The following is a 16,389-nucleotide window of genomic DNA, read 5'->3' on the forward strand; positions in this document are numbered from 1 at the left end:
CTGTCTAAATTATAGTTGTTTGTATACATGTTTTTTTTAAGTACACTGTTATCCCCTTTAGTAAAGGACCACATTTTGTTGACCAACTACAAACAGAGTACGGTGGAGTTGAATCTTATACAGGTTCTAAGTTCAATATTTAAAGTTAAAATTTCATCTTTTCAATATTATCCTGAAAAGTCACTAAAGTAATACATAACGTGTATTATACAGCATTTTTGTGCCAGGTTAGGAGCTGACATTCAGGCTCTCAAAAATACATACCACTGAAAGTTTTCCTTCTACATTGAATCAAGTCACTGTCTTTTTACTTTAGCACAGATGAAGTAATTGGCTTGTATTTAGAGGCTGTGTTGTATGAAAAAAAATCCATGCCTCTTTAAACATGAAAATCAAATACAGCTTGAGGAGATGTTTAGACTATGAGAACTGAGAATGACTGGAGGGATTTCTTTTTTTTCCCCTCAAAATTATTTTTTGAAAGCTAAGTGGTCTAAAACTTCTTTCTATCTTCTTAGTTTTCATGAAATTTGGTTGCCTACTTTCACAAGGGTTTGGATACGTAAGTAGGTAGATAGATAGATCAACAGATAGATGGATAGAGAGGTAGAGGTTTGGGTAAACATATACTAGTTTGGAGGACTATATCAAATTTTTAAACTTCTGTGCATCAGAACAAACAACAGAGTGAAAAGGTAACGTGTGATATAGAAGAAATAATTGCAAATCATATATCTGAAAAGGGTTAATATCCAGAATATATAAAGGACTCCTACAACTCAATAACGTCAACAACAACAAAAAACTGATTGAAAAATGAGCAAAGGATTAAATAGATATTTATTCAAAGAACATTTAGAAATAGCCAATAAGCATATGAAAAGATGCTCCATATCACTAATCATTAGAGAAATGCAAATCAAAACCACCATGAGTTATCACTTCACATCTATTAAGATGGCTACTGTCCCAACAACAGAAAATAACAAGGGTTGGTGAGGATATAGAGAAATTGGAATCCTTGTGCACTGTTAGTGGGAATGTGAAATGATCCGCCCGCTTAGGAAAACAGTCCGGAGTTTCCATTAAAAAATTGAAAATATAATTACCACATGATCCAGCAATGCTACTTCTGGGTATATATCCCAAAGACCTGAAAGCAGGGTATCAAAGAAATATTTGCACACCCAAATTTATTGTGGCATTATTCATAATAGCCACAAGGTGGAAACAACCGAAATGTCCATCAGTGGATAAATGGACAAACAAAATATGGTGTGTATATACAGTGGAAAGTGATTCAGCCTTAAAAAAGAAGGAAGGGCTTCCCTGGTGGCGCAGTGGTTGAGAATCTGCCTGCCGATGCAGGAGACACGGGTTCGTGCCCTGGTCCGGGAAGATCCCACATGCCGCGGAGCAACTAAGCCCGTGAGCCATGGCCGCTGAGCCTGTGCGTCCGGAGCCTGTGCTCCGCAACGGGAGAGGCCACAACAGTGAGAGGCCCGCATACCGCAAAAAAAAAAAAAAAAAAAAAAAAAAAAAGGAAATCCTGTCACATACCACAACATGGATAAACCATGAAGACATATGTTAAGTGAAATAATCCAGTCACAAAAAAACACATGGTGTATGTTTCCACTTCTATGAGGTGTTTAAGTAGCCAAACTCATAGAAATAAGAAATTAGAATGGTGGTTTCAGGGACTGAGGGGAGGGAGAAATGGGGGATTATTCAATGAGTGTAGAGTTTCAGTTTTGTAAGATGAAAAAGTTCTGGAGATCCGTTGCACAACAATGTGAATATACACAACAATACTAAGTTGCACACTTAAAAATGGTTAAGATGATAAAATTCATGTTACATGGGTTTTTGTTTACCATAATTAAAAATGATTTAAGAACACTAGTTGAGGGCTTCCCAGGTGGCGCAGTGGTTAAGAATCCGCCTGCCACCTCAGGGGACACGGGTTTGAGCCCTGGTCTGGGAAGATCCCACATGCCGCGGAGCAACTAAGCCCGTGCGCCACAACTGCGCTCTAGAGCCTGCGCGCCACAACTACTAAGGCCATGTGCCACAAATGCTGAAGCCCGCGCACCTAGAGCCCGTGCTCCGCAACAAGAGAAGCCACAGCAGTGAGAAGCACGAGCACCACAACGAAGAGTAGCCCCGGCTCGCCACAACTAGAGAAAGCCTGAGCGCAGCAATGAAGACCCAACACAGCCAAAAAAAAAAAAAAAAAAAAAAAAGGATACTAGTTTAAATAACTAATTTAAATCTAGGATGCGTGGCATTATACGATGTAGCTGCTCAGTTCAAATTATTATTCAAGAAAGGCTTTGCAATAGAAACATTGTTAAAAGAGCAAACTTTTACTCAGAGAGACCTTCGTTCAAATCCATGCTCTGCTACTGACTGACTATATGACCTGAAACACTAGTTTAACTTCTCTGAGCCTCAGTTTCATCACAAGCTAATTTGGATTAAAAATATCTACCTGCAGCAGCTTGAAATGAAAATCATTGAGTTTAGCACATAGTAAGCATTCAAAAAAGGTTGTTTATTATCATTATTATTGATGGTTCCGTTTAAAAAACGTTTATAACTTACAGTGCAAGTTCAAGCCTTCTTTGTTAGAACAGGCATCTGTGACTTTACTCACTTCAATTTATATTTGAAAGATAGGCAGTGCTTACTTTTTTTTTCCTACTGTTTTTGAAAGGGCATTCAGACATGAAATGCTTGATTATTTACTTGAATCAGGATTGAAACACTTGGCTAGTTGAAGGCAATTCTGGGAATTAGAAAAAGGGCCACTCTCTGAATGACTGAAGCTGGATTTCTGAATTGGGTCTTTCAAAAATAATAGGGTTCTTTGCCCATTTTCCGTGAATTTACATTTTTCATAGAACATTGCTTTGGATCAGATAAAATTTAAGTAACATCTCTCATTTTTTTCATTACTTTAAAAAATTCAGCCTTAATTTTAATCGTTCTCCCTCTCCTTACATCCTTTCTGTTGGAAACTGGACTCTTTCTTTCCTTATTTATTTTCCTATCATGTGTACTCTCTTTATATAGCCTTTGTTTTTTTCAGATTCCAGTTCTTATTTTTCAAGTGTGATAAATATACTCTCATGAATTTTTAGAAATTTAGCTTTATTTTACTGTTCACTTTCTCACAAGCACTATGTTCTTTGCTTTGCAAGAATTTTCTTACTAAATTATGATTCTGTTGTGTGGTGGGTGATATTATTTTCTACTTTACACAGATGTGGAAACTGAGGCACAGAGAGGTTACATAACTTGCCCAAGTTCCGCCTACTAAGTGTGAAAAATGGGGTGTGGACCCAGGAGGTTTGATTCCAAGGCTCAGGCTCTCCAGTGCTACACAAATATTACCTCATTTTCTTGAAGAGGCACTTTCAAAGACGGCCTTTTTTTTTCTGTTCCTTTACTCTCTCTCTGTTTTACATTCCTACTCATTTCTTTTCGGAATTTCCCCCTTCCCTTCAAAATGCAGATTAACATCTTAGAATATACTGCTTTCCTTCTCCTGTTCTGCCTTTCTTAACACATCTTTGTCCTTCCAGGTCACTAGCTCACTGCTGCGGATGTCCTTGGCCTCTGAACCTTTGCCCTGTGACATTCATTTGCTGACTCAGTTCCTTTACTTCTGTCTTCCAAGGAGTCTGAGCATTTTAAATGTTACTTTCCTCTGAGTCAGTTCCAAGATGATGTTTGCCTCTGCTAAGTGTATTTCCTCTAAGCTACTGGGACCTTCTGTTCTGCATATTGCTTTTTGGTGCATTTGGAATGAAGTTTCTTTTTGTGCATATGCTCACTTTTCACTTCCTGGATCCTTGACAGCGTTTCCACTCTTTTTCTACATTGTTCTCTCTTCACTCTGCTAGTATACCTCTGCCATATTGTTTTCTCTCCACCCCAGTTCCCTTCAAAATCCCTTGTCCTGAATGCTTCAATCTACCAGGAACTTCCACTGTCCTTTTTTATTGTGGCAAGAGTTGTATTTTAATTAACTACAATATGTTAGTCTGTGAAAACAAATGGCTATACATTCTGGAAACTTCAGTAACTAAGTTTTGTTATTGTTTTTTTACCGGATCTACTCTATCTGTCCCTTTCATTTCTCTTATAAGAATTGTGCTTTCATGATTCCCAGGAACCTCATAATGAGGATGTGGCTTTACACAGTAATCACTGTATGTGAAGTATGAGTGCTTATTGGTGCTGTGATTGAGGACACAAATCATGTAAGAAATCCAGGGCAGTGGAAAGATCACCGGGCATGCAGTCAGAAGACGCCAGTCCTTGCTGTTGGTGGTTCTTAATGTCCACTTTATTTTAGCTTCTACAGTATTTCCTCTTATTCTCAGCTCTGTTATTTGTAAAATGGAGGATTAATAACACCTAACTCCGAAGGTGAGGTTCAAATAAGACAAAAAGCACACGTGTTTTACAGTTTGGAAATAGCTATACAACAGGTACAGATTATTACTAGATTAACGCTCCAAGCACAGAGATGAAAGTTTGTCAAGTACATAAACATTTAAATGAAAATGAGTGGAAAATATGACCAGAACTGTATAAGAATTTCATTTATTTAGTTTTCTATCGAGTATCAGGAGTTTTCTTAAAATATTGAAGTCTGCACTTTGGGTTTTATTTAATGGAAGAAAACTTCAGCATAGCCCTGTAAATATTTGAGTGTGTGAGGGTGATGGTAACATGTTTTGCTGACCCAAATATCGTAATCCAAAAATGATCCTATGTGGGTAGTTCACAGTTTCTTCATATGATAGGGTGGCTATTCCACTGTGATTCATAGGGAAAACCCAGATGGCCTACAAGGACATAGAGCAGCATGTGTTATTATGGATGAAGTTCCACCTGGGAATCCTTTGCTTCCTTCTGTGAGGAGTCATGTCACTCCCACAGGAATGGTGATTTCAAGGTTTTATATCTCACCACATGTCTAATTATGTAAGTGATTCATTTACATTTTAATCTTTAAAAATACCATATTGCAAGTGAACACATAGACTCACTGGAAGCCATATTAAAAGGATTTTTTATCCCATTTTATTTCCTTCTGAAAGCTGCTGAATTACTATACCATTTCAAGCCATTAATTAATGAAGACCTTTGTATGAACAAAATAGGGAGGATAAAGCTAAATTTTTCACTTCTTTTGAAAATTGAGCTTGAACTGTTAACATGATTCCAATTTTTTTATTCTTTTGATTGCTTTGTCCCCTAGAGTCGTGGTAACCATCTGAGTGGTCACGTTGCTTGTATCTTATGCATACAGACTGATACCAGCTGTTTCCCAGGACGTGCCTCGCTCCATACCAGGTGAACAGATTCTAGGGTTGCCTTCTTTTCTGCCTTATTGCAATTATTCTGTATAAACCTCTCCTCTTGGTACTAGGTTAAATAATAATGTTTTTCCTCTAGATTATTTATGTCCTTTGCCTGTTTGTAGATAGCTACTTTGCCCATCCACTTGTTGCTCTGCCAAGATGTGCTCATTTAGTGCTTTAATCTTTTATCATCAGTCATTTTTCTCTGCATCTTAATCATTGTTCCATCGTGTCCCTGAACTCCTTCCAGCTTCTCTGCACCTTTTGGGTAATGAGGTGCCTGGATCTGAGCACCGGGTACGGTCCCATCAGTCCTGTCTAGGAGGGTCCCATTGCCTCCAGGCTGCTGTGATGCCTTCTTGTTCCCTGAGGTGCTCATTAGAGAGAAGATGCCTGTCTCTACAGGCAGAGTCAAGCATGGCTTCATCACCCCCATTCTCCTGTAGCTCCCTTCTGGCTAATCCTTTTTCCAGAGTGACAATTCCAATTTCCCTCCTCCCCCTTCATTTTCTTGTTCTTTAGCTCTCACTGTAAGTTTGTCCCTGTTGCTTTTTACTGCTTTTATTTTACTTATCCTGCCTGACTCATGATCTAATTCATCTGTTTATCTCCCCATTTTTCTCTTTTTCTTGATCTAACGCAACATCTTCCCAGTTCCAACATTTTCTACCTGGTGCTGATAACAATCTCTGCCACTCTGATTGTACACGCATCTATCTCTTTACCAAATCGACTTCTTTCACTCCTCCATGGGAAAATATACTCTTATTCCTTTATGTTTATCAAATATCTTACCTTGTCATATTTTAATGAAACAATAAGTAGTTTGACATTATTCTGTTAGGCTTGAAAATTTAGTTTTATTGCAGTTCGTCAGAGAAATGAGCTATACATTATGTTTAATACTACTGTTTGCAACTTAATAAAATGACATTTAGTTCAGTTTTTAATCCATAAATTATATATTTTGGGGAAAGATATGATAGGTATAATGTCTCTGAAATAGTTACAATGTAAATCATCGTTTGTGTTTCTTAAATACTTGTAAATCCTTACTTCCTTCACTCCATTCTTCCCTGTCTTTCCTGCTTCCTTCCTGCCATCACATAATGGTCCTGAAATCCTGGCATCTGCAGGGTAGTGTGAGGGAGAGAATGCAGCACCTGTGATTCTAGACCCTGCTCTAAAAGTGATGAACTGTGCAGCCACATCGATCACTTATATCGTCACTTGTGTTCTTATACGTAACTAGAGCTGGTTTCAAAAAAGTGATGATTAAGTGAGAATAAGACAGCATTTTATTCATAATTCATAGGAATATGAGAGATAACTCCTAAATAAGTTTTGGGTCAAATTCAGGAGGACCTTGACACCTGGAAAAGTTTTATGTGAAACAACAGAAGGCTACCCATCACTTGTCAAATGAATTGTATCAAAACCTTCATGAGTATGAATGTGGTGTGGGTAAAAATGGAGAATTGAAGCAAGGGAGGCTGGAAAAGTTGCTAGGAAAAGGTTACAACAGTTCAGGAATTAGGTAGTAAAGAAAGAAAAAGATTAGAGCTTGGAGGAAAAGTTGAATCTAGTATTATGGATTTGGGAACCAACTTTAAAATCAGTGGCTGGTCAAAAGTGGTTGGATTGAGTCTTACCGCCTGGAGTGTTTTTTATTTATTTATTTATTATTATTATTTTTAACGTCTTTACTGGAGTATAATTGCTTTACATTGGTGTGTCAGTTTCTGCTTTATAACAAAGTGAATCAGTTATACATATACATATGTTCCCATATCTCTTTCCTCTTGCGTCTCCCTTCCTCCCACCCTCCCTATCCCACCCCTCTAGGTGGTCACAAAGCACCGAGCTGATCTCCCTGTGCTACGTGGCTGCTTCCCACTAGCTATCCACCCTACGTTGGGTGGTGTATATATGTCCATGCCACTCTCTCACTTCGTCCCAGCTTACCCTTCCCCCTCCCCATGTCCTCAAGTCCATTCTCTAAGTCTGCCTCTTTATTCCTGTCCTGCCCCGAACCATTTTTTTTTTTTTTTTAGAGTCCATATGTATGCGTTAGCATGCGGTATTTGTTTTTCTCTTTCTGACTTACTTCACTCTGTATGACAGACTCTAGGTCCATCCACCTCAAAACAGATAACTCAATTTCATTTCTTTTTATGGCTGAGTAATATTCCATTGTATATATGTGCCACATCTTCTTTATCCACTCATCTGTCAATGGACACTGAGGTTGCTTCCATGTCCTGGTTATTGTAAATAGAGCTGCAATGAACATTTTGGTACATGACTCTTTTTGACTTATGGTTTACTCAGGGTATATGCCCAGTAGTGGGATTGCTGGGTCGTATGGTAGTTCTATTTTTAGTTTTTTCAGGAACCTCCATACTGTTCTCCTTAGTGGCTGTATCAATTTACATTCCCACCAACAGTGCAAGAGGGTTCCATTTTCTCCACACCCTCTCCAGCACTTATTGTTTGTAGATTTTTTTTTTTTTTTTTGCGTTACGTGGGCCTCTCACTGTCGTGGCCTCTCCTGTTGCGGAGCACAGGCTCTGGACATGCAGGCTCAGCGGCCATGGCTCACGGGCCTAGCCACTCCGCGGCATGTGGGATCATCTCAGACCAGGGCACGAACCCGTGTCCCCTGCATCGGCTTGCAGACTCTCAACCACTGCGCCACCAGAGAAGCCCCTTGTAGATTTTTTGATGATGGCCATTCTGACTGTTGTGAGGTGATACCTCATTGTAGTTTTTTTTTAACATCTTTATTGGAGTATAATTGCTTTACAATGGTGTGTTAGTTTCTGCTTTATAACAAAGTGAATTAGCTATACATATACATATATCCCCATATCTCTTCCCTCTTGCATCTCCCTCCCTCCCAGCCTCCCTATCCCACCCCTCTAGGTGGTCACAAAGCACCGAGCTGATCTCCCTGTGCTATGCAGCTGCTTCCCACTAGCTATCTATTTTACATTTGGTAGTGTATATATTGTATGTCCATGCAACTTTCTCTCTTTGTCCCAGCTTACCCTTCCCCCTCCCCGTGTCCTCAAGTCCATTCTCTAGTAGGTCTATGTCTTTATTCCTGTCTTGCCCCTAGGTTCTTCATAACGACTTTTTTTTTAGTTTCCATATATATGCATTAGCATACGGTATTTGTTTTTCTCTTTCTGACCTACTTCACTCTGTAGGACAGACTCTAGGTCCATCCACCTCACTACCTCACTACAAATAACTCAATTTCGTTTCTTTTTATGGCTGAGTAATATTCCATTGTATATATGTGCCACATCTTCTTTATCCATTCATCTGTCGATGGACACTGAGGTTGCTTCCATGTCCTGGCTATTGTAAATAGAGCTGCAATGAACATTGTGGTACATGTCTTTTTTTTTTTTTTTTTTTTTGTGGCACGCGGGCCTCTCACTGTCATGGCCTCTCCCGTTGCGAAGCACAGGCCCCGGACGTGCAGGCTCAGTGGCCATGGCTCATGGGCCTAGCCACTCCGCGTCATGTGGGATCTTCCTGGCCTGGGGCTCGAACCCGTGTCCCCTGAATCGGCAGGTGGACTCTCAACCAGTGCACCACCAGGGAAGCCCTACATGTCTCTTTTTGAATTATGGTTTTCTCAGTGTATATGCTCAGTAGTGGGATTGCTGGGTCATATGGCAGTTCTATTTTTAGTTTTTTAAGGAACCTCCATACTGTTCTCCATAGTGGCTGTATCAATTTACATTCCCACCAACAGTGCAAGAGGGTTCCCTTTTCTCCACACACTCTCCAGCGTTTATTGTTTGTAGATTTTTTGATGATGGCCAATTTGACTGGTGTGAGATGATATCTCATTGTAGTTTTGATTTGCATTTCTCTAATGCTTAATGATGTTGAGCATTCTTTCATGTGTTTGTTGACAATCTGTATGTCTTGTTTGGAGAAATGTCTGTTTAGGTCTTCTGGCCATATTTGGATTGGGTTGTTTGTTTTTTTGATATTGAGCTGCATGAGCTGCTTGTAAATTTTGGAGATTAATCCTTTGTCAGTTGCTTCATTGACAAATATTTTCTCCCATTCTGAGGGTTGTCTTTTCGTCTTGTTTATGGTTTCCTTGCTGTGCAAAAGCTTTTGAGTTTCATTAGGTCCCATTTGTTTATTTTTGTTTTTATTTCCATTTCTCTAGGAGGTGGGTCCAAAAGGATCTTGTTGTGATTTATGTCATAGAGTGTTCTGCCTATATTTTCCTCTAAGAGTTTGATAGTGTCTGGCCTTATATTTAGGTCTTTAACCCATTTTGAGTTTATTTTTGTGTATGGTGTTAGGGAGTGTTCTAATTTCATTCTTTTACATGTAGCTGTCCAGTTTTCCCAGCACCACTTATTGAAGAGGCTGTCTTTTCTCCATTGTGTATTTTTGCCTCCTTTATCGAAGATAAGGTGACCATTTGTGTGTGGGTTTATCTCTGAGCTTTCTATCCTCTTCTATCACCTGGAGTGTATTAATGGCTAATCCAGACTCTGGAATACTCCTCTATGACTTGCTGAAATGGAGTATTTGGAGATGGTGGCATGGAAACTGTAATTGTTACAAGCCCCTCAGTTACTTCGTATGCTCATAACTGGTTGCAGCATTTTCAGGGAAAGAGTTGGCATTGTCACAATAAGTTAATTTTAGGGTCTAGTGTGATGAGGAAAAGGAGTAACTAAAGGGGGTTAATGGACCAAGAGACTAGTATCATGGAGGGAAAAACCTGGACCTACCATGAGGGAATGATGTGGTTAACCAAGCAGCTAGACATAATAGGCATGGTTGTTGAGAATGGGTGAAGAAGTTCAAGTGAGGAATTTGTGAGACACCTAGGAATTCTGAGCTTTTGTTCTTAGTAGAATAGAAAAACTTCCGAATGGTATTGCAAATCAGTGTGCTTTAGGTCACTAAAGTGAAAAGTTGAGAACAGAATATTGTTTGTTGGGGAACGGAACTACACCTCTGGCCAGCAGAGATTTGGTTGTTTTGTTCTCTTTTGTTTTCCCCAAATAGTGGTGATGCATGTGAAGCTATAAATTAATGCTTTTCATTTACTTATATGTATTGGGAAAGCAAAATAAAAAAGTAAATGGCTGATCATCTTCTGTGCAGTGCATAGGACCCAGACATCAGAGTGTTAGTGTGAGTACTTAAGATAAAACGTATAGGGTTTCGGAAAGGGTCAAATAGTGGAGAAAAGATGCATAAGTTGTACAGTGGGGGCCTGTTTAGGGTTACCAAATTGTTAACTTCTTTGTAGAAGCATTATTTAGGAACTTAGTCTCACTTGGGAAAATGAATGAAAAAATCTTTCTGTTAATATTTTGAAAATAACAAGTCTTTTATTCAAGTTATTTTCATTTAGTATACTACACCGGTATTTCAACATTAACATCAAAATTGTTACCTTGTTTGAGATTAGTGTTCTTTATTTACTGCCACGTTTTTAGTATTTACTTTCTTTAGCCATTGAAGCAAATAAGAATGAATCTTTATTTCATAAAATGAAGAAAGAGAATCAAAACACAGATCTTTAAAAAAAAAATCTAACTTAAAAAAGTAGGCTTGTGTTGGGGATAGTAAGACTTTCTATATCTCAAAGTGGCATTTATTTCTGAAGCATGTCAGCCTCCCTGCACAGTGACTTACTGTGTTTATCTCTAAAGAGAAAAGTAAACTATTATGCAAACTCACTTCCATTTGGAAACTGTAGTGCCAAGTGTTAATGGCATCATTATTTCAAACAAAATCCGTTATAACCATTACTTTTTATCATAGGTTTCATGTGGGAATTTCCATGAAGAGTTTGTAGTCTATAAGACATTCACAGGGCATAACTATTTTCTTCTTACTATTTATTATGCTCATGACTTTCTGGGTAGACAGATTGGTCCTTTTATTTAAAAAAAGTCAATTTCTTAACCTTTGCTAGCTGTCTTTCTGAATGTATCCCTTATACCAGTTGAATATGGGTGATATATTGATGGTATCTTTGGAGGGAAATGTAAACAACACATGAGGAGATGGAGTTTGCCCTTAAGTTGGTAAGCATCTTAAAATTTTTCAATATCGAATTAAAATGTCATCAAGACCATAAGAATTAAAGAGAGACTTGTTTTTCTCAAGGGAGAATTTTGGAACTTTGTTAACTCTTGAAAGTACACTTGTTCTTTCAGGTTGGTAGAATCAAGCTCTAGCATTCTATGAAATACACAAAAGTTGAAAACTGCTTTGTTATATTAAGAATTACTTATCTTGGGCTTCCCTGGTGGCACAGTGGTTGAGAATCCGCCTGCCGATGCAGGGGACACGGGTTCATGCCCCGGTCCGGGAAGATCCCACATGCCGCGGAGCGGCTGGGCCCGTGAGCCATGGCCGCTGGGCCTGCGCGTCCAGAGCCTGTACTCCTCAACGGGAGAGGCCACAGCAGTGAGAGGCCCACGTACCGCAAAAAAAAAAAAAAAAAACGAATTACTTATCTTATGGCATAATATAAGATATAAATATAGTAACACCTTATTTTGTCTACATGTATCACTTCTAAGCTAATATATATAAAATACACATGTCAGAAGTAGGTGGTTAAAAACTACCAATCTTCAGAAGAAAAATCAACATAATTGAATAAATCCAGATAAATTCGGACTTAAAAGCGTTATCAGGTAAAATAAAGGGAATTGTATACACTTGATGAGTCATATTGTTTTGTCATGATTTTAATAGCTCAGTGTTAAATTGTTGTTGATTAAGGTACCTCAGTTTTTTAATGAGAAATCAAAGACTTGTTTACTTGTTCTATGATAGGTGCAAAGTCCACTATGGTAATATAAGATGCTTTAATAATTTGCATTCTATTAAAGAGCTAACCTTCATTAGAAATAATTATATAAAATAAAATGAGGCATTCATATCTGTAAATGTGATACACCTAGAAGGTAAAAAAAGCTATAATTATATTATCATGCTTTTTCAAATAATAAATGTTACAGTCATTAAATATATAAATGTATCATTTACAAAGTATCTTTAATAATCACCATCACTAGGAGCTGCTCACTGATTTGTCTATAATTAAGGATTCACGTACTCTTGCATATTACCTCCCTGTTGAAAACACATTAAGTTTCGGTATGACCAGGTGTTACCAGAGATTTAATACATACCCATGGAAAATAAATAACTAGTTGACCCATCAGGGAGATTAAAACTCACGCCATTGCCTCAGGAGTACTAAGCTCTAATGGACAAGTTAACTAGCCTCCTAGTGATTTAGTGCACAGTAAGAAATGTATTTTATTAAGTATTACTATCTGTTAGCAACATTTTTTTAAATTACAAGAGAAAATAAAAATATTTATGTCATGCTTAAGTGTTTAGAGGTGAATGAAGTGTATTGATAGCGTCATCTCACATTTAAAATATTTTTTTAAAAAGTCAGATGGATTGGCAGAATGTATAGATAAAGCGAATTTAGAAGACTGTTAATCATTGAATCCGGGTGTTGAGAATATGGATGTTTGCTGTATATTTTATGTTTAATAAATATTAAAAATATTAAAATATTTTTTTAAATTTATAATAAAATTTTGGAAAAACATTTGCAACATAGACTATTACATCATTTTTGAAAGCAATCAATGTGATAAAATATGAAGGGAGCTGCCAATAATAACATGATATAATTCCTTATAAGATAAGCTATGCTATATTTTAAAATATGAAGTATATTTTTAAAGTAAATTTGAACTTTAGCTAAATTCCTTTCAGATGTATGTATTTTTTGAAAACAGATTTTACTCTTTTCTCTTTAGATTATGTGTTTAAACCTAATTATTTTTTACGGTTGTTTATTATTCAGAGATAACCTAAAGTTATCACCTTGTGTTGTATTTTCATCAATGGGCTTATTCAGTTTTATGGCTCTCTCTGGTACATTTACAAAGTGCACTTTATGCTGCACTTCTACTTTCCTATAAACAAGGAAACAAACTGTACTACTGTATTTCAAATCATTGCCATCCCAGCCATTACTTCATTTGCAGTGAAAAGCACAAATAAACTGGGCAAGTACATTTCATACATGTTCATTTCTAAAGTGTTAATAAGTAAATGCCTGTAGGCCTTTGCACAGAGGAAGTGGCACCCCCACACCCCACGGTGGGATTTGTGTACTTCTCTGTCCATTCCCCTCACATCTATTAGTCCTTCTGGGTTTTGTTCCATCTTTTTTTAAAATAAAATATTTAAGCAGTCTATTAAAAGGTACGTGTTATCAGCCCCTGTGAGTTACGGATATCTGAGCTTTAATTACTGGGGATCCTAGACAGTCCTAAGAAAATGTGGCATAGGGAGAGTTTGGAACTTAGACGTTCTCTGATGTCAGTAACATCTGAACATTTCTCAGTTTAGCAGGCACGGGAGTAGGAGGCCAGGCTGGCAGGAGCAAGCTAAGGCCCTGTGTGCTAGAGAAGAAGAGCAAGATAGGGCCTCTTTGAGCTGAGCTGAAAGAGGGAGAGGAGACAGTCTGTGTGATGGTTTGCCAGGGCTAGCAGTCTTTGGATAATCTATGTCCATACCACGTGCAATGTTCTTTATAGATATGATCAGTAAAAAAAGACCATGGATTAATAATGATGATTGAATCTCTGGCATATAATTTTACTGATATTTTTCACTGAAACAAATACGGTGTAAAGTATTATGATGCCTCTAGTCCTACTAGTCATTTACTTTTGAATGTTGTCAAGATTAGAAACTACCTGTCAATAGTTATTTATCTCTCTCAGAATCAGGGTCAGAGGTTTCTGTGAATTGCCAGTATGAACAAGTGCAAGTGTCCCAGTTTCTAGGCTAACTTGCATTTGATATGCATGGGTGCCAAGAGCAAAAGATTGACAACTATGGTAGGGCTTTCAACTATCTTATTAGATTTACAGAATAACAAAATTTACCATATGGGTGACAAGCAGTTGTTCAATTTCTCATCTGGATCAATATTTGTATTTGTTTTCTAAAATATACTTTTTATAGAAATTATTTTGATAATGAGGCTATCGATATGTGTTTGAAGGCATATCACTAGTACCTAATCTTAATTATTACTAGCTCTGTTAATGCTCTTATTGTTCCACTGTTTTCCAAGCATTATCAATACCTCTGTTTTCTTTTACTCTAAGGTGTTACTAACCTTTTATGCCCTTGTTCAGTCTGAGGTCATTTTCATCCTTACCAACTTCTCTTCTCCACAACCCAACGTAGGTTTATGTTGTCCTCTTATTGCTCTACTACTCCTTTTTAGGCAATAATACAGATGTCTTTGGGCTACCAAATCATTTAATTTGTTCATCTGAGATCAAATTTAGTTGTAAATGTTGATAGCTCTTTCACTTGCTTATGATTAACAATGATCCTTCCATATGCAGCTTTGGCTTAGCTTAATAATCAGCAAGAGGTCGATCCAGTCATTACTTACTTGCACATTTCAGTGAAGTTTGTCCAGCAGGTGTTTGAAATAATCAAAACCTATGATCAAAAAGCATCCTCTCTGTGTAAACAAATACTTTTCTGCAAGTAAGTGTAGGTGTAAAATAAAATATTAAATTGTAACAAGGAAGAGTTCAAGGTGAGAGAAGCAGGACATTTTACAGTGATGATATTTTCCTATATTTTATTATCAGGCCATAGCAAACATACAATAATGAAGATTTGATATAATTAGAAAGTAAATAAAACCATTCTGGACATATAACACAACTATAACAGATTTTCTTTGCAAGTTAGTTTTCTGGACATTTTCGTTGTTTTAATCCAAGTGGGCTTAGAAAACTTGACTCTTTTTAGAGAGGATCTATAATTTGTGAATTTATAATATGAATTACAAGTTATGTAATATCTTTTAGGAAAAGGCTAACATAAAACCTCAAGATGGCCTAGAACCTTCAGTCCAATATAATCGAATATGAAATACTAATGCAAAAAGCATGTGAGATGCTTTGAGGATGTAGAAAGAATGGTATTCCAATAAACTATAATAATTAAATTAAAAACTGCATGTTTGAATGGTCATCACACATACAAACAAATCGATAGTAAAGCTCAATTTTAACCAATATGGAAATATATTCTAGTCTGATTATTAAATCTTCTGATGAAGAACTACATACTTTCTGGAGTTGATTTTGAAAATACTCTCTTACTGTTTGTTAAGAACATCACACTGTTTTGTTTGCTTGTATGTTTGCTTTGTTCAGTTTTGCTTTTGTTTGGGGTTGGAAGATTTCTAGAAATTGTTTATATGTGTGTAAATGTAGAGAAGTTTACCTAGTTTAATTGAAGATTTCTGAAGTGAAGAATGAAGTAAGGAAAGAACACAGACTGTTCAGAACTAAGAGAGGGAAGGAGAAAATGAACAAACTTCATAAATAATAATTTATTTTCTGTATTCAGATTTTGCATAGGTTTTCTGGGGCAAATCCCTCATGTTGCTTTACTTGCCTTTTAGTCTCAGTAATATCAGATAACTTCTAATTTCCTGGTGTGTGTGTGTGTGTGTGTGTGTGTGTGTGTGTGCATTTCTTTTTTTTTTTTTTTTTTTTTTTTGTGGTACGCGGGCCTCTCACCGCCGTGGCCTCTCCCGTTGCGGGGCACAGGCTCCGGACGCGCAGGCCCAGCGGCCACGGCCCATGGGCCCAGCCGCTCCGCGGCACGCGGGATCCTCCCGGACCGGGGCACGAACCCGCATCCCCTGCATCGGCAGGCGGACTCTCAACCACTGCGCCACCAGGGAAGCCCGCGTGTATTTCTTTGTGTGCAGGTAACAGTGCTATTTTTTTTTTAATTTTTATTTTATATTGGAGTATAGTTGGTTAATAATGTGTTAGTTTCAGGTGTAGAGCAAAGTGATTCAGTTATATACATATATAAAGAATATATATATTCCTTTTCAAATTCTTTTCCTCTTTAGGTT

At 37.5% G+C, this 16,389-nt stretch overlaps 1 protein-coding gene across 3 annotated transcripts in view; it reads left to right on the top strand.

Moving 5' to 3' along the window:
* SEMA3D (semaphorin 3D) overlaps positions 1–16,389 on the top strand; it is a 214,227-nt gene that overhangs the window by 23,049 nt on the left and 174,789 nt on the right. For 2 of the 3 annotated variants that reach the window (XM_059073858.2, XM_059073859.2), the window contains exon 2: positions 5,279–5,373. The exons of the other annotated variant lie outside the window; for it this stretch is intronic. The gene's annotated coding sequence lies outside the window, so the exon portion shown is untranslated. The remainder of the gene's footprint in view (positions 1–5,278; positions 5,374–16,389) is intronic. 3 annotated transcript variants of the gene reach the window in all.

The sequence above is a fragment of the Kogia breviceps genome, chromosome 9 (genome assembly GCF_026419965.1).
Source record: "Kogia breviceps isolate mKogBre1 chromosome 9, mKogBre1 haplotype 1, whole genome shotgun sequence".
NCBI classification, from domain to species: Eukaryota; Metazoa; Chordata; class Mammalia; order Artiodactyla; family Physeteridae; genus Kogia; species Kogia breviceps.